The sequence below is a fragment of the Polypterus senegalus genome, chromosome 5 (assembly GCF_016835505.1).
Source record: "Polypterus senegalus isolate Bchr_013 chromosome 5, ASM1683550v1, whole genome shotgun sequence".
NCBI classification, from domain to species: Eukaryota; Metazoa; Chordata; class Cladistia; order Polypteriformes; family Polypteridae; genus Polypterus; species Polypterus senegalus.
The window spans coordinates 167,923,941-167,946,224 of NC_053158.1; the positions used below are offsets into that span (position 1 = coordinate 167,923,941).

At 37.9% G+C, this 22,284-nt stretch overlaps 1 protein-coding gene across 2 annotated transcripts in view; it reads left to right on the forward strand.

Moving 5' to 3' along the window:
* Positions 1–22,284, forward strand: part of ptprn2 (protein tyrosine phosphatase receptor type N2) — a 1,088,657-nt gene that overhangs the window by 263,130 nt on the left and 803,243 nt on the right. The window lies entirely within an intron of this gene.

Genomic DNA, 22,284 nt, shown 5'->3' on the forward strand with positions numbered 1-22,284 from the left:
GACGACTGAAACGTATAATAATTCATATCACTGAGCCATTATTATAATGTGTGCTGATGTGATAAAGATACTAAACCTCAAATGTGATGAAAAGTGATGTACACACACTACATTTTTTCCCTATAAATGGGGGCAATGCTGCATATTTGCACTAAAAGTCTTTGTTTTTCGTTGTTTTATAGTCACTACTTGTCACTTCTCAGAGAACTGCCTGACAGGTTAGGAATATCTTAGCCATCATGCCTGCTGTGCTGGACTCCATTAACTGACTAACAAGTCACTGCATTCAGTTTTCGTATTTTGTTGTTGTACATCCATAAACATAACTTGTTTTTGCCAACATAAATATAAATACTAACATAAAAAGGCAATTTGCATAAGTGCCTGGTTTTCTTAACATAGTCAGAACAATTTACTGCACTCAAATTACAATAAGGGCACCTATCATGAATGTTGTTGCTTTTGTTAATTGCAAAAGTGACGTTCCATTAACACATAGCACAGGTGTAATCATTTCTCTAAGGGTGCACGATTATGACAAAATTAATAAATTATAAACATTGTTTTTGATGTTATAATTGTGATTATTAATTTCAATTAGAAGTTTTATGAAATATGCACTTTGTCTTGCCAACTCCATATACTGTAATTTGTTTACAAACAGCACAGCTGAACCCCTGCTTTTTAGGGAACTGCTAAAAATGTTAATATGAAATTGTTAACTGCTAGATAGTTGCATTTTCAGTGTACAGTATATTCCTCATTAGTACAGTGAACTATTATTTTCAGCCATGGTTCCATAATTCTAGTCAACTAAAAATCGGTTGTAGCTACATGAAGCTCTACTTGTTTCAGATGCTTTTTGATTTTTCTCCAATTTTTGGAATAAACTAAAGGCAAGGTAAAATCAAAAGAATAATTTCAGGAAGGGATAACTTCTCTTACACTGATTGTTAATCATTTTTAAAAACCTTCTTTAATCGAAGTCTTGCGTTTTGATAAGTAAGTCTGGAATTTTTTTTTGTTTTTCTGTCCTCCCTGGCCATTGAACCTTTATTCTTTGTTAATTAGTATTGCCTAATATTATTTTTATATTTTTTCTTTTTTCTTTCTTCATCTTGTAAAGCACTTTGAGCTACATCATTTGTATGAAAACATGCTATATAAATAAACCAGTATCGGTGCACTGCATGATAACGTGCAGTGAATATACTTGACTTATACTGTAGTTTTCATCCTCTTTCTCTGTACGTTTAGCATTCGTTTGCTCAGAGGTTGATGCACTTGCTGCTTCCTGAGCAGCTCTTCTTTTCTCCACCCTAGCGGCCTGCTTCTTCTCTTCTTTCGTCAGCATCTTTTCACGTTAAAACTGATTAAGTCAGTTTTTGTGTTGCAATTACTTAGTATATTTTCCTTAATTTTTAACTTAAACTGGAACTTAAGTCTTCAAGAGGTAGAGGAAGTGACAGGGAAGTTGGTAGTGATGATGCCCTCTAGCTGTCTGCCTCAAGAATGATTTTAGATATGAAGAGGTAGAGGAAGTGATAGCGAAGGTGGTAGGGATGAGAACGGCACCCGCACGCATGCATCACACAGCCACCCTGCTGCCCGCTGCCAAGAGTTGATTCTACATGAAACCCATGCAGTCCTGTGGAAGACATGTAAACTCTATATAAAAAGAGATTTGGGCGCAGGATTCAGACCTAGCATGCTGGATCCATATGGTCATAGTCCTAAGCCTTGCACCACTGTACCACCACACATTGTTTTTATTATATTTTATGGTTCTTGTCAGGTGGCACTCTGAGAGATGATAATATGAAAGCAGAAATCCTTCTTTTTCAACAGTAAACAGTTTGCTTCCTGAGAAAGTTTAAATGCTGCATATGAGAAAGCTGACCCATCACTCTTCCCTATCTCCTTAATTCAGATACTTGATTCCAATTTGGCCCTAATTAATGCCTATTGCCTAATTAGTCTAAAACAGAGGAAATACAGATATTTATCTCTTTCCATAATGCATGCAGCCAAGTGTAATATCAAGCTATGGCTCTTCTCCCAGCCAGTATAATTCAGTTCAGCTGCTAAGATAAAGTGGCTGCCATTGTGTTGAACATTAGGAGCAGTTTGTGTGATTTGGTCTGAGTGAAGAGAGTAAGCAGACAAATATGTATTAAAGATTCCGTGATAAGTAAAATTCCTGAATCCATTAGTTATTGTGATATAAACTCCACAGACAGATTGTCTTTAGTGATGTGTACTATGAGAATAACAAGAGGGCTGTTATGCCTGTATCTAAAAAGAACATTTATAAAATGTGCTTTTAAATCGGAGCAAAGGTGTTTACCTTGTAAGCCTTACCTATCTCAGTAGCTTAGGTATTTGTAGTTCACCTAGTTCATTTGAAATGTTTTAGTCCTTCCAGGAGACTTGCCTATTCAGAATACATATAATTTTTGTCAATATTTTCCACATGGTTGTTAAACATGAGCTTATGTATTACTAAGTACTCTGCCCAGCTCATTGAAGTATTCAGCTTAAGTCAGTGGTGCATAGCTTATACACTGTCAGTTATAAATTGTATAGTTGTAAAAAATCTGGACATGAACCTAGGAGACACCAGAACTAAACTTTATGCCATCTCTGAAGATGCACTCCTGGTATATACTTGTACTTGGTCTCTGTACTTATTCTTTAATTTAGCTTGTAGTGGCAATAATTAAATATATCATAAAGTGTGCTTAATGTACAGTATTTTGCTATTGCTGTGAAGAGATTGTAAAGCTCGTTTGAAATAAATTTTAGTGAAGGCACCCAGAAAAAAGTATGTGTTTTAGGGCTGAGCCAAAAGAATAGTTGGGGGTGTCCTGTGTTTGCTTTAAATTGGACTCTTAATTAAATAACTGGTTATTTCACAGTCTAGAAATAACAAATTAGTTGTATAAAATTTTTACTGTCTGAAACAAGAATATGTTATAGAAGGGTAAGAATTTTTTGTTCTTGCTTTTGAATATTTTGTTCTTTTTTTAATGTTCTGGTTAATTAGCATATTATTTATTAATAAGCACACAATTTAGTAACACTTACTTTGCAGCCATACAGTATGTGAATAGTAAGAAAAATTGTGGTTATTTCAAGCAGTAATAGCAATTATAAACACTAGTAATACCTTGGCTATACTTTTAAATTGATTTAATGGTATCTTAATAATAAAATGTATCATTTCTATGAAAAACATGATAATAATAATTGTTTATAATAATTCTTTGCATTTATATAGCACTTTTCTCACTACTCAAAGCGCTCAGCAATTGCAGGTTAAGGGCCTTGCTCAAGGGCCCAACGGAGCAGAGTCCCTTTTGGCATTTACGGGATTCGAACCAGACACCTTCCAAGTGCCAACGCAGATCCCTAGCCTCAGAGCTACCACTCATGATGATTTCTGGGTGACCCCAAACTTTTGAACAGTTGTGTACATCTCACAGTGCCGCACTTTCCTGAATCAAAAATGAAACAAACTGATTGGTTAAGGTTAAAAATGACTTGGTGTTTGTTAAATATGTAGCCATAGTGGGGCTCCCAGCACTGAACTTGAGAAGCCTTGGTCTAGACATTGCAACAAGACTAAACCAAGAAGTGAATAAACAAATGTCAATACCAAAAACAAACCCCACAAAAATCTTGACTAATGGTTCCTTTCCTATTTAGGTACAGCATAAAGATTAAAGATTTTTATGTAGAGTTTAACTTATCGATAAGCTTGGAACACCAAAAACTGTGTTGCCATCTTGAATAAGTGAAATGATGAAACATGTACCAATTTTATGAAAGACATGCCTGGCAATAAACATCGTTACAAACAATAACATGGCCACAGCCACGAGAAAAAGCCCAGAAATAGCATAAATTAAATTTACAAAATGGTTATGTAATAAAGTCACAAAAAAGACAATAAAATAACAAGGGAACAAAATTAACAAAAACGGACTGAACTGAACCTAGGGACAATAAAAAACAAATTTCATAACCAAGTTATGGTCAGATTATGTTGATGGAATGATTAAAGATAAACCATTGCTCTTTCATTATCTGTCTCACCTCAACAATTCTGCACTTGTGCTATTCCAGTGGTCAGATCTGCCTATTTCGACTGTGCTATAAATTTTTATCAGTCCAATAAACATGTTAGTATACATCTACTCTGCCATGATTTAAAGGGAAATCATCATATTTTCTAATTTTAAATTTTACTTTTTAATATTTTGGTTTCTGCGGAGGGCTGGATCCCTGCCCGGGGTTTGTTTCCAGCCTTACGCCCTGTGTTGGCTGGGATTGGCTACAGCAGATCCCCGTGACCCTGTAGTTAGGATATAGCAGGTTGGATAATGGATGGATGGATATTTTGGTTTAATTTTTGGCTTTTTTAATGCTGAATGTTGATGACTTCATTATACTTCTTTAACTTTTAATTCCTATTTCATTATGGGCTTATCTTTGTGAGAGGTGGCTATACTTGAGTGTGATATCATTGTGGCCATTTTATTAATTTGAGCTACCTGTAATATCGTGGTCTGAGCATTGTTTAGAAAGATAGATAGATCTTTTGCTACCTTCAGAAAACAAGCTTCTCTGGCAGTTTCCTTTTGAGGAACTTGGATTAGACCCTGATTTGTAACTTCAGGCTTGTTTTGTACTTCTGTTTTAGTTGCTGATTTCCAGGAATTAATGTATTATCTTTGGCCTTGACTTTTCTTGTTTTGCTTCACTGGCTCACTCTTGCTAGAAATACTGCTTACTCAGTCAGCTTTTTAAATTGGCCATGATATACTCAGTCTACTCGAAGGTTTAAGAGGATGATTATCAATATTTTAATCATTTGCAACAATGCTCATTTTCATTTAAGGTAAGCAGATATTTTTAGAAGCAAAAATGATTGCACCATGACTTTGCTAACTGTTCATAGGATGTGATTTGTAATTAAATATTACAGTTTTACACTATTACCCTGCTGATATGAAAATTAAAATTTTGGAACTGAATTATGTTTAAATTTCTTGTGTATCATTATGATGATGAAGAAGGGCCCGCAAGAGGGATTACATCGAGTTTGTTGTATAGACTGAAATGCTAAACTAACAAACTGAAAATGTGAACTGACATTACTAGAATAGCTTAAAGGAATACTCTACTCAAAAATTATATTTTGTTTAATATGTTACCCCATTTAGTTTGTAGTGGTAACAGAGAAAATATTTTAATCTCATGTTTTTACGGAGAAATTACATTTTGAAGATTCAAACTTAATAGATGTCTATGATGACCTGGGGCCTCATGTATAACACTTTGTGCAGAATTCACAGAAAAACAAGGTGTACAGACAAAACTAGAAATGTACGTACACACAATAAAATTCAGATGCATACAATTGAGCGGAAGCAATGTTCTATGCACTTTCCCTTTTTAAATCCCAAACAAAGTGAATTTTAATGCACATGTATAAGCTTATAGCCCCACCCCAACTCCTCCCTGAATTTTGCCAGTTTAAATATGCAAATCAATATAAATAGTCCCTTCCTCTCAGTGTTTTGTTAAAAGACAATGGCAAAAGCATGTGCAAAAAAGAATTTCACTGAATGCAAAATGGAGATCCTACTCAGTGAATTGGAGGCAAGGAAAAGCATACTATTTGGTGGCTTCAGCAGTGGTATAAGCAACAAAAGGAAATTGATGGAGTTGCACAGTGTTGCGGAAGCACTCCAAAGGTTAATTTTAGAAATAAAAAAGGACTGGTCAGATATCAAAGTCGACATTAAAAAGCGAGTTGTGGCCCACTGTCTGTGTGTCAGGCTCAGACCATGCATTTTTTGCTGAAATATTAACAGTTACTTCCAGAAAATGAATTAAGAGGAGAGGTGAATCTTCAATTCAGACTCACAGTATTATTGGTATTACGTCTTTTCTGTTTTTAGGAAATAACCGAATATATTTTAACAAAAAATGCAAACATTTTGCAGGCTTTCAGCATACGAATGGATAACGGACTCTTAGATTATACTGAATAGAGGAACAGTTGGCTATTCTGCGTGTGGCATGTTGCATGGGAATTAAAAGCTTATTATTAATTCCAGGTTAATAGGGGTAAGAGAAGATATAAGTTAACACATTTTTTTGCCTATTGTAACACTGAGTGAAATGTCACCAATGTAAGCAAGAGTGTACCTTAGTGGCTGAACCCCATTTTTCTAGTGGGTACAATATAACAGACAAGTCTGGTAAGAAGAAACACAAACAAAAAGGTGTCTGTAATGCTACAGTAATGACTATATGCTGCCACATATTAAATAACCTAATGTTTAGGGTCAATGTGAAAATAAAAGCTTTTTTCACAATTTTACACCAACCCAACCTTTAACCATTTTTGAAACTGCAGCACGTTTAAAGCAGTACTTCACCCAAAAGTAAATGTTACGTATAGCATGAAGCTTGTAGTGATGGCCAAGAAAAAATTAGAATCCAATATTTTCATGAGGAATGACAAAAAAACACTGCGGTGGGTTGGCACCCTGCCCGGGATTGGTTCCTGCCTTGTGCCCAGTGTTGACTGGGATTGGCTCCAGCAGACCCCCGTGACCCTGTGTTCGGATTCAGTGGGTTGGAAAATGGATGGATGAATGGATGATAGAAAACATGATGAAGAATGCTGCTCAATGGCAAATGATGTGAATAAATGTTAATTGAAAAAAAAAAAGAAAAATGTTGTTATTCATCCAGTCATATGTTTAGAACATGCAAAACACATACATTTTTGTTAAAATATTATTAAATTAATCCTTCTAGAATAATCAGCTCTAAAATAGGAAATGCATTCCCATAATGCAGTGCTTTTGAATTTAAGATTTATCCCCCCTTCTCAATCACTGGTCAAGAGTCCTGTCATCAGTACAAAAGCGCAGTATTAAAGGAATATTTATGATGTGCGCTGATTATTCCAGAGGTTTGTGTTTAGCAATATTTTAGCAAAAAATGCATGTTTTTTGCATATTTGAGCAAATGACTGGATAACTGGTATATGGATTATACAGCATGAGTAATGTGAGATTTTTTTTCTTTATTCTATGGATGTTTTTCACATCATTTACTGTTGAGTTCTTTTGTATCATAAACTTTATTTGTCTGCATTCTGTATGAAAACATGAGATAAAAAAAATATATATTTTTTATCACTACAAACTACTTGTGGAATGTAACATAATTTTTGGGTGGTGTATTCTTTTAACACAGCATGTTTAACAGCAAGGATTTTTTTTTTGCCTGATTTTTTGTTAAAGTTTTCCTTAACCAGGTATATTTACTCTTGATCATTCTCTGAAGGGTGGCACGGTGGCGCAGTGGGTAGAGCTGCTGCCTCACAGTTAGGAGACCCATGTTTGCTTCCTGGGTCCTCCCTGCGTGGAGTTTGCATGTTTTCCCCGTGTCTGCGTGGGTTTCCTCCTACAGTTCAAAAACATGCAGGTTAGGTGCATTGGCGATTTTAAATTGTCCCTAGTGTGTGCGTGTGTGTGTGTGTGTGCGCGCCCTGTGGTGGGCTGGCGCCCTGCCCAGGGTTTGTTTCCTGCCTTGCTCCCTGTGTTGGCTGGGATTGGCTCCAGCAGACCCCCATGACCCTGTAGTTAGGATATAGCAGGTTGGATAATGGATGGATTTTCTGAAAAGTCCTTCTTTGTATTTAAATCATCCTGATCAAGAGTCTTGATTTTAAGGCACATTGCAGCATTGCTATCACTAATTAAATCGATATTAACCTCTCAAAAGACCCAGAAGATACTTGCTGGCCCACTTTGATGAAAATAATGAATACTTATAATGTTTATTTATTGGAGCAATGACAAACTATTAAGATACTCTTATGGCTATTCCATTCTGCCTCCTATTTTGGTTCACTTGACTAGTATAAAAAGCAAGCTAGTCTTCTTTTGTATACTCTCCCATAATTCCTTTCCTGTACATAATTTACTGTACTTTATATGTACATATATAATATGGTAATCATCCAGTGTGCAGTAATTAACTTGATGTTTTAATCAATAAACACAACTGTATTGATTCACTACAGAGCATTTCTGGCCATAAATTTTGTGAATAAAATGTCAAAGGAGTTTGAATGATATATAGTTACAGTTACTGTATATATGTCAGATGCAACATTTTCTTATTTTATCAACTTGTTCATCAGTGCAGTCATGGTTATTTCTGTATTTGTTGTCTAGATGATGAGGAAGCTATGCATTTGCAGTATTGTACATGTTGGTTGCACATCTCCATAATAACACTAAACAACACCATTTCTCTTAACCAAATTACTGCTCACTTTTGGCCCAAATGAAACATTTGACCCTGCTTCAAGACTCATTTTCTGAATTGAAATGCCATATGTGAATTAAAATATTCTAAGGAGCAGTATTGTGATTCTTCCATCTAATAAAACTCACGATGAAGCTTAGCCTTCAAAGTTTAGCCCCTGCTTAAAGAGAGTCCCAGAAATCAAAAGAAATTAGCCTCAGCCCCAAACTCTAGAAGCAAACATACAGCCAGTATAAGCACAACAAAAAGAGATGAAAGACTTGAACCAGAACTGGTTCCCTTCCATTGCCTTGTAACCTTTTCTGCCTGGGTACACTTTGACTCATAGTGGACATAAATTACAATACCAGTTGAGAAATCGAGCATTTATCATTTTAAAATAATGCATATATTGTTTTCATACTCCTTAATTGAAATTGTAGGTATTTATTTCTAACTTAAAAAAATTCTACCAATTTTCTCTCACTTTTTTTTGCACAGTGTCTTTTAAAGCGGAGACAATCTTCTGCATAATGCCAGATGGCCTAGACACACTTTACCAACATGACAGAAGTGATTTTTCATTTTAGGATTCTTTTAATTTTTTGGTTCAAGTGGCATTTGCACCTTTGCAAAGGTCAATTTTCCAGTTCAGTTGTAATTGAGAACATTTCCCCTTGCTGTTATAGGGGATAGGTGTTTTAAATATCTGGTCAGAGGGTCTATGTAGGATGCTACCATGAGGCAGTAGTCCTGCTGTTTGTAATACCTGGAGCACTGAAAGAAGATGTGGAGTGATCTTTGAAAGTAGGTAAAGAAATTGAGTTGGTTTCTATAACTTTCCAGATGGGGGAAACTACATCTTCCATCATTGGTGGTTAGCCTTTCTAAGGGAAAATCCTAGAGTTCAACAGGACATTCATTGGACCATGTTGAACCAGAATAAGAGTGATTTTAAAGTGATCTTGCGAGAGGATCGAAGGTAAGATATATGTGAGATAGCAGGAAGGCCAATCAAGTGTAATTAGGTTAAAATTTGAACAATAAGGGTACAATAGGCCAAAGGGTTTTTTTTTCTGTTAACCTTTCTTATTGTATTAAGTCCATTTTTGCATATGTGGTGCATTACACACTAAGGAACTTGTACAGTGCCATCAAGATGCTGAATGACAGTATTTCATATTTCCTTTTTCTAAATTTGAAGCCATGCACCTCTTAAGACACATTTAGCACTGTTAGCTTTGCCTTTTTTGCTTTGTTCCTGGTATACCTTACCATCTTAAAAACAAACAGACAGTCATCTCCATTTAAGACAGTCCAGGTTTCTGTGCTGAACTGCAGGGGAAAGCAAATCTGCTGTTTAAGGTTTATAAACTAATGAGCAGGCCTTTGTTTATCACTTGTTCTGTCTTAGCAGCTGGGCCTCAATATGTTCTGCCAGTCTTAATCATGATGTAATATTTGTAAAATTGCTTTCATTAAGTTTTCATTTACCATGCCACATGTGCATCACTTAGATTTAAAGTTTTTTTAAACTTTGCTACTACTTTTTACTTTATATGAACCCTTCTTGCATTCCTTATAATAACAACTATAAAAAATGCATATCTACGACTGTTGACTGAGGATTTTAATTTCATTAGGGATCGCAACAAATATTAAATACTCCATGTTGTCCAGAAAGATTGCTAACACATCATTATTATTATATATTACAAATATTTTTGCTGTTGGAGCACAGACAAGTAAAGGTTACTGTGGTGATGCGAGTTAGGCATTCATGGCAGTGCAGATTTTTAAAACAAAAACCGCAAGGCTTCGGCTCTGTAGATGCAGGTTCATGATGCATTGTAGCTGTGTGGCCCTGGAGTGATTAAAGAGAAAGTTGGCAATTCGTATTTGCATGTGAATGCGTGACCAGTTCAGCCAGTTTTGTCACTGATGCTCTGTGGGCCGTAATTTAGGCAGGATAGAAGAAGGATTAAGAATGAATAAGAAAGAATGATGTAGGGAATAAAATCAAGAGATATGATTGGGTAAAGAGCAGAGGGTGGATGGGGGGTGTGAGCCAGTGTGATGGATAAGTGGCAAGGCAGTTGGTGGCCTCACAAGGGAGCGAGAGCAACAGCGCTCCAGGGGTTTGTCACTCCTGCTGAGCATTACAGAAAGGCAGAAGCAATCAAGTGGTCTAAGGGTCCTGCTGGACCAAAGCCAACTAACAGGAAGATAGAGACCAGCTCAGAGCATCCCAGTGGTGACTGATGGTGGTGGCGGGGCCAAGAGCTGGAGCAGTGACCTAACTTGAGCAATGATAGATCAGTGGGGAAGACAGAAGTAAGAGGATGGGGTGCACACTGGCCCTCAGAACAGGAGAAGAAAAGAAACTGATTATATCTCTGGGATCTTAACCCTTGTCTGGATTGTTTATTTAAGGATTGATTTTAACCATCTACAATGAGCACTTGTTTTATGGATTATTTATTGGTTATTTATTTGTAGATCTGGCCATGCACTTTCACTTTGGGCACTAATTTGTCTGAATAAATGAGCAAAGCACTTTTTAAGCACCAAACTTGCTAGCACTGGTCTGTCACTGTCAAGACTATCGATGACCCACATTCAAGGAAATGCCAAGGCTGCAAACAATCAGGGCATCACATTTACGATCACATTTCTGGACATCCTTGTTTTATTTCCGCATCTGTGTAATGCAGGAAATCCTCAGCACACAAGTAAAATTAAATATATTCTTTGGTCCCAAATCATGTCATCATTGAGGAGCACTGTGAATTTTTTTAAAAATGTGACCTGGCCCTTTCCTGATTCTTGCTTGTGAAACTGAACACATGCAAATTCAATACCCCATGGCAGAATGTATCCAAATGTCTCTGACAGATATTTAGGATTTGAAGTTACCATGACTTCCATTATAATTGGGCACTGTACTTCCAGAACTCCACAATTCATGTTTCACTACAAAATGTATGCAAGTGACTGGAAATGACTCTTAACAATTTTCTATTATTTTACTAGTGAATTAATTTAAAAACAAAATGACAGGGACACACATGTAGAATTAGCACATGAAAACATGTAAACCTATGCAAATGAGCACACAAAAAACACCTGGAGAACGCACATGCATTATCAAGCATCTCTAGCTGTGTATCAGGTCTAAGTGGGATGTTCAGGGTTACGCAGTGAGCCACCTTGGGGTTTAAAGCCAAATGCCTTGTGTCCCAGTGTACCCAGTGTACTTGTGTCACTTACTGGGCAAATGTAGTCAACAGTGCAAGAAACAATTTTATTGTATTATATACATTACTATTACCAAGCCCACATTTTTATTTTTGACTGCAAGTTCTGAATTAAATCTGTACTTATCAATCTTTATGCAATTATGAATGGCAGCGAAATACAAAAACATTGCAAATGTTTTCTTGACTGTAGTGGGACATAGTTTCCTACATCTCTGTAGAGTTTTACTTGCTGAAACTGATATAATACTTACTGCACTTTAATCATAATAATCTTAATATTTTAAGATTATCTTACCTTATTAATGATCATAATATCTTTTGTTTCTCTAATTTTATCTGTATTATGCATGTAATTATGTTTTATTTTTGTTTTGCATATTATTTATTATTTGTAATTCTGTTTTTTCTATAATTCTCTGTAAAGCACTTCGAACTGCATGTTTCATATGAAAATGTGGTACAGAAAAAAATGAAGTTGATATTTTAAACATCAGTTTGAAGCACTCATTGTATGGGGTATACAATATGTACCCATTCTAACTTGGTTTGCTCATAAAGTGCCCTGTGATGGTGCATGGTGTTGATGATATTTCTAGTGATGTGCCAGGTCAGGTCCAGAATGGCAAGTGTCAGGGGAACATTAAGAGTAGTGGGCCCTTACAGTAAGAAACTTTCAATGTATGCACTACTGTGATGAAGGAACAAGCCAGTTATTTATTAAAGTAGCCCCAGTGTATTTATTATACTGGCACAGTAAAGGCAGTGTTGGCTTGGGGGATACATTATCATTATGCAGATGTCCTCTGACCTAATAGCTGGTAGCAGAAAGGGTCATTTTTTTTAATGACCCCCGCTGCATATTATTCTGCATAGGCTACCTACAAATGACCTGCTCCTTTAAGTACTGTAGGAATAGAGGCTCAGGGCTACACCTGTAACCACTAGAAGAAATCCAGTGCTCCAGAAGGCATTCCTGACCCTGAAGTGATAAGAGGGGCTACTCAGGAAGTTTTCCCCATCTGGAGCTTAACAGGCATAGATAGGCAGTAGTATTGTTGGTTACTGTATTGTGTTCTTTTGTTAATCTTTCTGTGAATTCCTCCCTTGTATTCATTTTAAGATTAGTTCAGTGTGTGTTCTGGTCCATTTTGGCATTATCAGGAGCACTCACAACATTCCACAAATAATATAAAATAAGTAGTCTGCACATTGTGGAGAAAGATTTGTCCTTCCTAGTAAAAATTTAAAGAGATTAACTTCAATCAATGAAATATGCACAGCAGGGGAATAAACCCTTAATGACCCTTTTGACAGGTGTATGTTTAATGCTTTTAGTTAAAAATTAAAATTGCAAAGGTAGCAGAGTGCAGATGAGTAGCAGAACATACACTGGTCACAATAACAGACATGACAGACTATTGTCCAGGTGGAGTTTTATCTGGTCAGCTCGAATTATAATTTGTGTCATTGTTTGAGATGCATTCTTGGCAGGCAGATACATAATTATTGTCTTGAAATTAATCTTTGGAAGTCTTCTCTACATCAATGTCACGTTCAGCAAAGCAAGTTTTTATAACATAGTGGTTACCAAAAAAAATTTGTACTTACCCTGGCTACAGTTAAATGCCATACAAGATTCATTCACTGGCATTACAAAGTAGGTACCACAATTTTTGCATCCAATACCAATACCAAAGCGTGAGTGTGTGTTGCATTTATTTTTTTGAATAAGAAGATGTCACACATACACCACAGTGGGTCATCTTCTGGGCTTATCAGAGGTAAGCTCTACCACTCTGGGAAACGTGGGGGTGCAGTCGCTGATGGTATTGTCTTTTATTCCACCCACAGCACCAAGAAGCTGCCCAATGAGAGCAACTGACTCCACCCTTTCCAGGCCAGTGACTATAAAGCCGAGAAACTCCCAAATGGAGTTGTGTCACTTTGGATACAGCAAACCACCAGATAGAGCTCTGATCTGAACCCATGACAGCTCAACAGAGCTTGACTCTTTTTGTTAGAAAGGCAATACAAACTACTTGTGTTTGAATTTACGTTCGTGCCACTGTGCGCTTGTTTAATATTTGTTGGACATCTTAGTTATTAAAACTTGTGACCTGGTGGCCACTCCAACATTTCTTTTTAGACTTGAGTGTTCTCTTGCTCGATGACAAAGTACAATTTCTTCAATAGCTCACTGAAATTCTCCTGAGCTCTCCTTGAACTTTCAAAACATTTTTAAACATGACACCTGCTGTTTTTCAAGTGCTATATCATCACCAATGTGAACCACTTTCATACAAAGTTTTATTCAACCATTGATAGGTACTGTTAATGCCCAGTAAAAAAAATGATTATTAAAAAGGTGATACATTTTTTTAAACCAGTATTTTTTTCACATAAAACATTTGGTCATCTGACACACAAAGCATTTCTTGTGACCTTTGGACATTTTTTATTTTGTCCTCCTGTAGCATAAGTGAGTGTGTGTCTCTTTGCTTCAGATAACAGAGGTGCTTTAGCTTTAAAATGAGATAAGATGTGGAATTTATGGCTGATAACTGGGAAACTGAGGGGGATTTAAATCTGTACTATGGAATTGAGCACCTGCTCTTGCCAAGGAACAATTGTCGTGGTTTTTAACAAGGTTGAAAGAGGTGAAATAATAGGAAATTGGAAATAAAAAAGAATCGGGAGCATTGTTCATTAAACAGGCTTTGCTGTCATTTGCAGCAATTTATTTGAATGGTTTTCTTTTTGCAACAGTTAGAATAAAATGACATGCAATTTATACTTCACTATTAGAATGTTACCAGGGTAAACAGACTGAAGGCTAAAGCACTACATTTATTCAGCAGCTTGTCTCATTTTTATTTATTTATTTATTTTCAGAGAACTATGCACACTTTGTTTTTCATCATAGAGCATCTATTGAAACCAGGCTGTTTGATAATGGCTTGCTTTGAGGAACATTAATGGCCTACTGACTAGTGAGATGAGGAGCATTAAAAAAGTAGTTTTATTTTACAATATCAACAAAGATGACTATTTTTCTAAAAAGATTCAAGGGAAGTGTTCATCTTTTTAAATAAACTTAAAGATTCAACTCCGTTGAATCTCAACTGCTGTTCTGTGCATTACAGGGTTACAAGAAACCATAGCCCCTTCTGCTAGAGAGCTTTTAACAGTCATCTAACTCTTATTATAGTGCACATTCCTCGGAGATCACCCTCGCACAATGACCAATTTAGAATCACCCATTATTATGAATCACACACATAATCACTTGTAACATGTACATCTTTGAGTTGTAGGATGAAATGGATACTAAAATGAAACCCAAACAGGTACTGTATAAACTGAGGTGAGAGCTGCACCCTGATCATTAGATAACAGTGAATTGTCTTACTGGCCATTCTGCCATATTCGTCGTAAAGATTTAGAATTCTAAATACTGAATAAATGGCCTGTTTTCAATATGCAAATACTACAGGGAAAACGTGTGCACACTCATTTTTCTGTAATTTAATAGGGAGTCTTGACACAAATGGTTCACTTACATAAAAACTCAAAGGCATTTTCTTATTATTTAACACCCTTCTTAGAAAATACCTCTTAAAAATAGAGTGTGATACATTAGGTTTGACTAATGGGAATTAGCTATTAGTGTCCCTGTTGGCCATCCTAATCATATGCAATCATTGTTGAGAAATCTGGAAAAACCTGGCTAATTAGAATAATGTCCTGGTGCCAAGATAGCAAATATGAGCTAGAAAAAAAAAATTTAAATGCTGTACAAGATTACCAGTGAATATGCTTCCCTGTAATAGATCTTAGACTTTGAGTGTTACTTCTGGTTTATGTAGGTTTTTTGCGGATTTTGTAATATTTTACTTTTGCTTGTGTGGCTTTAATAAATGCCTCCAGTATCCATTTAGTTTGAAGATGCATTATTAGTTTAACAGAGGTTTTTAACTCTCATTAGGCTGTGTTTAGACTGATGTTTTATATGTCTCTGTATTGGAAAGTACTACATGCCTGTGGTAGTACAGTCTTTTTTTTTAACATACGTGGACATATCAAGATTTGATCTTCATTGGAACAGTCATCCATCCATCCATTTTCCAACCCACTGAATCCGAACACAGGGTCACGGGGGTCTGCTAGAGTCAATCCCAGCCAGCACAGGGTGAAAGGCAGGAACAAATCCCGGGCAGGGCGCCAGACCACCGTATTCCAGAGAAACATTGTGCCCAAAAATCATGGAGATCATTTGCAAAGATTATTTTTGCTTTGATATTCTTTCTGGACTGTCAAAGTTTCCTCCTGCCACTCCTCCAATGTAGATCTAATTTTTGCAACCTCTTTCTAATGGTCGACTCATATACTTTGACATCAGCAGTCTCAGAGCTACCTGTAGGTTGTATATTTCTATGAGGAAATTTGGTGTTGTTAGAGACTTCTTTCAGCATGTTGTTTCTGCTCTCAAGCTGCACTTGCTAGGGCAGCCTGGCCTGGAAAGATTGCCGAGAGACTAAATATCTTACACAAAGGTGTCTATTACTGTCTTGAGAGAAAAGAGGAAATTGGATCTAACCAGAATAGTTTGCCAGCTGCACAAGAGAATAAGTACACTAGAGTGTGTAGCTGGAAAAGTGAATTCCTTTCAGGCCTTTGGTTGGCTGCTTTCTTAAATAGTTCACACTACAATGCAAACATGAAAAGATAACCAGGATGCCATCCTGACAGTTTTAAAGAAAAGGCCATATCTGAAACTGGCAAAAAGAAAAAGTTAAAATGGTTTTGGAATTACTCAAAAATCGTCCATCCAAAGATTGTGTTCTTTTTCCCATTTTAACCTTTTCTTTTCACTGTTACAGAGGAAGCTACAACACTGTCCATGTTCTAAACATTCTATGTCATAATACAGAGTGTCAAGCTTGGATCATAGAGTAGCACAGGAGACAGGGTTTCCAAGGAATATCAACTTTATGTAACAGAGCCTTCTGACAGAGCTGTCGCAGCAACTGGCAGATTAGCCTTCCGCAGAGTGGCGACTTCAGGATATTGCGGTGTGTAATCAACCAACACAAGTATATACTGATTACCATTCTTAGTCTTAGGGGGTGGACCTGCAATGTCCAAACCAATTCTCGTGAACGGGTCATCAAAAATAGATGACCTGACAGTCAGGACAAAACTTACAAAATTGCTCCACATCTCTGCCCATGTTCAGCCAGTAAAACCGTTCTGCAACGAGATCCCTAGTCTTCCCTGCACCTAGATGACTGCCTAAGACATATATATGAGCAGTTTTCAATACCATCCCTACATGAACAATCGGGATAACCAACTGCTCACTCAGACCGCCACCTATGCAATTGGAAATTACACAATACTGTATAGAAAGCTATTCTTAACCATATAGTGGGGGGTCTTGAAACTAAGGTCCTCACACTTATTATAATAGTAATCATCTGCAGCATGTTCTTGCTTGAAAGCAAACTCTAAGGTGCTGTTGACTTGCTCCAAGCATGTAAACTTCACCTGTTTCCCAGCCAATGTTTCGTGAGACCCCGGAGCAGAGGCTGCAACTGAGGAGGATGAAGGTGCAAGCAAGGCATTCCTCTTCCCAGTTAAAAGAGGTGAGGAGTCCAGTATAGCAGTCCAAACTCTAAAGTTTTATCCTTTATACTTCAGTGGTAATACAGTCTCATAGTCTTTGACATTGTCATGAACGCAGTGAATGATCAATCACTCTGTGCCCGTGCAGGGAATCTTCTGAAACAAGTCATGTCTGATTATGCATTATCAGAGTTTAGTAAGCCTGGAATTTCATGTCCTGCCAAACCGATAGAAACCCTAAAACTGTCCGTTTTCAAGGGTTTAGACGGGACCTGAGAGCAACACACCTCAGTCAAGCTGATCTCCATAGACTGAGCAGGAGAGAGGCAACATTCCTTAGCCAGATGTCCAAAGTGCCTGTGCGCTGTCCTGGCTGTGAAATTTCCATGGCATTGACATACTACCCAGCATGACAGCCAGAGGACATGGGCTTGGGTGACTGGAAAAGTTGGAAACATAAACTGTTTCAGGAAAGGGAAGTATGAGCGAGAGGCTGGGGCTGAGGTAAGAAACCCTGGAGATTGGTCGTGGGGCGGGATGGGAGTGTTGGAGAGGAGTAGGTGTCAGACTAGGGTAGCCCCTCTGCTTCCAAGTGGCCTGGGCTCCTTCCAGTCTATAAGTCAAATCCATCAATGAGTCGACAGAGCATCTCTTCACAGAGGTCATTGCTTATTCCAGTCAGCACTGCATCAATAGTGAGATTTTCTATTATGCGTTCCACAGTGTCTGCATGGAACCAGCTTAGGAGAAGCTGCAGCAAGTCCTGCAGCTGTCCTTGGATGGGACAATTGGGATCAATCTGCCAGAGCCGGGACTTTCACCCCTTGGCTAAGGAGCTCACATCAGTACGAAGAAGAACCTTCTACTTCAGGAAATCATAATCATCAGGCCTCTCAAGAGGGAGTTTTTGCATAACCAGCAGAGCATTCCCAATCAAAAAGGAGAGATGATCACGGCCTAGTTTATGTCTGTTCTGGCATATCAACATAGTAGTTTGTTTAAAGCAAAAGAGGAAATTCTTAGGGTCATCCAATGGAGCCATCTTCACAAGGATATCCCTGGGCAGGGCAGCGGGAGGCGCTTTGGTGGGCACATCAGGCACATCCTTGGGGTTAGGTAGGAGGGGAACGTGCAGAGTCCTTTGATGATCCATCTGTGCAACACCCCACCTGGTACTACTTGTCAAGTTTAGGTCATAAAGTTGCACATGTGACAGGGTTTCCAAGGAGTATCAACTTTATTTAACAGGCAGGGACAGGCATTAAGAGTTTATTCAACAGTTTATTTTCGGTATATGAGCACACATATAGCAACTGGCAAAAGACATGCTCTGGCTGCACCCTTCATCTTAAAAGAAAACAAAGTTTTCCATCAGTTGGCTTTATGTGGAAGGAGTAAGGAACACAGGAGCCGCCATCTAGAGTAACCTTTACCGCCAAGGATGGTGAATCGGACGAGACACCGGTCACAGGAGTCATTTTATTTCATTCCTAAGAAGGATTGTTGCCCACCATTTTAAAACCATTAATTAACTGTAACGTTAACATCTTTTAGATTTGGGAGAAAATTGGAGTACCTGGATGAAAACCTGTGCAAATGCAAAGAGAACTTACTGTATATAGTAAGAGACAACTAGCCCAGGTCCTGGGGGCTGAGAAGCAGGCACAATTTGTTTAGTTATTAGAATATTAGAACACTCCAGATGAGAACAGACCATTCAGCCCAACAAAGCTTGCCGGTCCTATCCACTTATTTCTTCCATAAAAACATCAAGTCGAGTTTTGAAAGACCCTAAAGTGTTATTGTCTACCATACTACTTGGTAAAGTGCATCCGGAAAGTATTTACAGCGCATCACTTTTTCCACATTTTGTTATGTTACAGCTTTATTCCAAAATGGATTAAATTCATTTTTTCCCCAGAATTCTACACACAACACCCCATAATGACGAGAAAAAAGTTTACTTGAGGTTTTTGCATCCTGTTTCCCCTGATCATTCCTGAGATGTTTCTGGAGCTTAATTGGAGTCCACTTGTGGTAAATTCAGTTGATTGGACATGATTTGGAAAGGCACACACCTGTCTATATAAGGTCCCACAGTTGACAGTTCATGTCAGAGCACAAACCAAGCATGAAGTCAAAGGAATTGTCTGTAGACCTCCGAGACAGGATTGTCTCGAGGCACAAATCAGGGGAAGGTTACAGAAAAATTTCTGCTGCTTTGAAGGTCCCAATGAGCACAGTGGCCTCCATCATCCGTAAGTGGAAGAAGTTCGAAACCACCAGGACTCTTCCTAGAGCTGGCCGGCCATCTAAACTGAGCAATCGGGGGAGAAAGGCCTTAGTCAGAAGGGTGACCAAGAACCCACTCTGTCAGAGCTCCAGAGGTCCTCTGTGGAGAAAGAAGAACCTTCCAGAAGGACAACCATCTCTGCAGCAATCCATCAATCAGGCCTGTGTGGTAGAGTGGCCAGATGGAAGCCACTCCTTAGTAAAAGGCACATGGCAGCCCGCCTGGAGTTTGCCAAAAGGCACCTGAAGGACTCTCAGACCATGAGAAACAAAATTCTCTGGTCTGATGAGACAAAGATTTGGTGTGAATGCCAGGCGTCACCTTTGGAGGAAACCAGGCATCGCTCATCACCAGGCCAATACCATCCCTACAGTGAAGCATGGTGTTGGCAGCATAACACTGTGGGGATGTTTTTCAGTGGCAGGAACTGGGAGACTAGTCAGGATAAAGGGAAAGATGAGTGCAGCAATGTACAGAGACATTCTGGATGAAAACCTGCTCCAGGGCACTCTTGACCTCAGACTGGGTTGACGGTTCATCTTTCAGCAGGACAACGACCCTAAGCAACTCTGTGAATGTCCTTGAGTGGCCGAGCCAGAACTCAGACTTGAATCCGATTGAACATCTCTGGAGAGATCTTAAACTGGCTGTGCACCGACGCTTCCCATTACAACCTGATGGAGCTTAAGAGGTGCTGCAAAAAGGAATCAGCGAAACTGGCCAAGGATAGGTGTGCCAAGCTTGTGGCATCATATTCAAAAAGACTTGAAGCTGTAATTGCTGCCAAAGGTGCATCGACAAAGTATTGAGCAAAGGCTTTGAATACTTATGTACATTTGATTTCTCAGTTTTTTTATTTTCAATAAATTTGCAAAAACCTCAAGTAAGCTTTTTTCACGTTGTCATGATGGGGTGTTGTGTGTAGAATTCTGAGGAAAAAAATGAATTTAATCCATTTCGGAATAAGGCTGTAACATAACAAAATGTGAAAAAAGTGATGCGCTGTGAATACTTTCCAGATGCACTGAAGCTTATTCCAAGTGTCTATCATATGTACAGTATGTTATGTATGGCTAATATAATGTTAAAGTAAATGTGGCTTCTCCCTACAGTTAAACTGTCTGTATATACTTCATTTTTAGTCTTCCTGCTGTGTTTTATGGGGCAAAAGATATAAAAAGGTATTGGGTAATATCTGTACAAGTATTCATTTTAATATGCAGGTAGTGTAAATTGTTAGGAAACATATGCTTTTCAGTTCTAGCCACAGAGATGTGCTTTCCTTGAAAGTTGGTTGTGAACTGATATCAGATTGATTTTAAACCTCAGTTTTAAGTCCTAGAACCAGAAGAGATGAGGACAGAGGGATCTTCTTCTGGGTTATGGTCTTCCTGCCTGAGAAAAGAAAAGGACATTTGTCATAAAAGTGTTGTCACACTGATTCTTCCCCTGTGCATTCCTTAAACCCGTTCCCGTAAAAAGCAAGTAATAGCTACATTTGAATATTCACTGGCTAACCAGTATACTATATCAATTAGCATTTATATTATTATTAGCAAATATTTTATTTTCCTGATTATCATTTAAATTCACTGGCAGTGGCTGCAGCAATTAATGCTGCGCTCATTACTGGAGTTTCTGATTTCACTATTGTATTTAGTCAAACACAAAAAGTGCCTTGGGGCACATTCAAGGCCGACCCCCTACATTAAAGGCATTCAAAAGACATAAAAAAAAAACGTGTAAAGGGCAAAATGTTGAGTTGCTCTGGACATCCTAGTCAGACTGCCCAGGATGGCTTTGCTTTGGTACAAGAGGCATTCTGGGAGGAAGAGGCGGGTCTAAGTGGTCAGACCACGGAAGTGACATAATAGTTGGAATTGTGTCAGTCTTCCTTTCTGCCGAGAGGGAAGGAGAAGTGAGTATGTTACTCCAGAGTGTCACTTCGTGTCTTGACAGAGAATTACAATCACATAAGCCCTAAACCTTTTCCCCATTCACATGCATGTAAAACTATAAATATCTGTATGAAGAAATGTGTGAGTTTGTGTGACCTCAGTTTTTGATTATCCCTAGAATAAATTTACATAAGTGACTGCCCTACGATGAATTTGCCTTTCAGTGAAAAATGAATGTTAGGATTCAATCCACAGAAAATCTTTGCTACAGAGAGTAATATCATTTTTAGTAAAAAGAAGGTAGTTGTTTTAGCCACCTCTGAAATCCAAACCTGATGTGCAGATTAGTTCATATAAATGCAATATTAAAGCACTTAGATGTCTCTCTTAGTCCTGACAATATGAAGCAGCCAGCCTCTCTGTACTATCTTTCAGGTTCTTATTCACTACAGCTACAGTATATGCTTCAACTTCTCACACTGTCTTGGTGTAGCTTGTGAATCTGAAACATTTTTGACATTGTTTTGCTACTCTTGATATTCTGATTTTTTTTCCCACTGTGTCTGACAATATGTTTGTCATATGAAATAGTTCTTTTTTTACTGCCTATCAGAATCCCCCCCCCTTAGTGAGGCTGTATTTTTGTCAGGATTGTCTACAGATTCAGATTGCTTTTTTGGGTTACTTCACCACATTTTATTTATTTAAAAATGTATTTTATTTATTGTTTTGTTCTTTTTGATAACTTGTTTGGGATTTCATTCTTTGTGATTTTACTTGGTTAGTTAATTATCAGTTTTTCCTTCTCATGCTGCTAGACTTATCAAGGTAACTGAAGCACACCCATTTTAAGAAACAGAATTATACA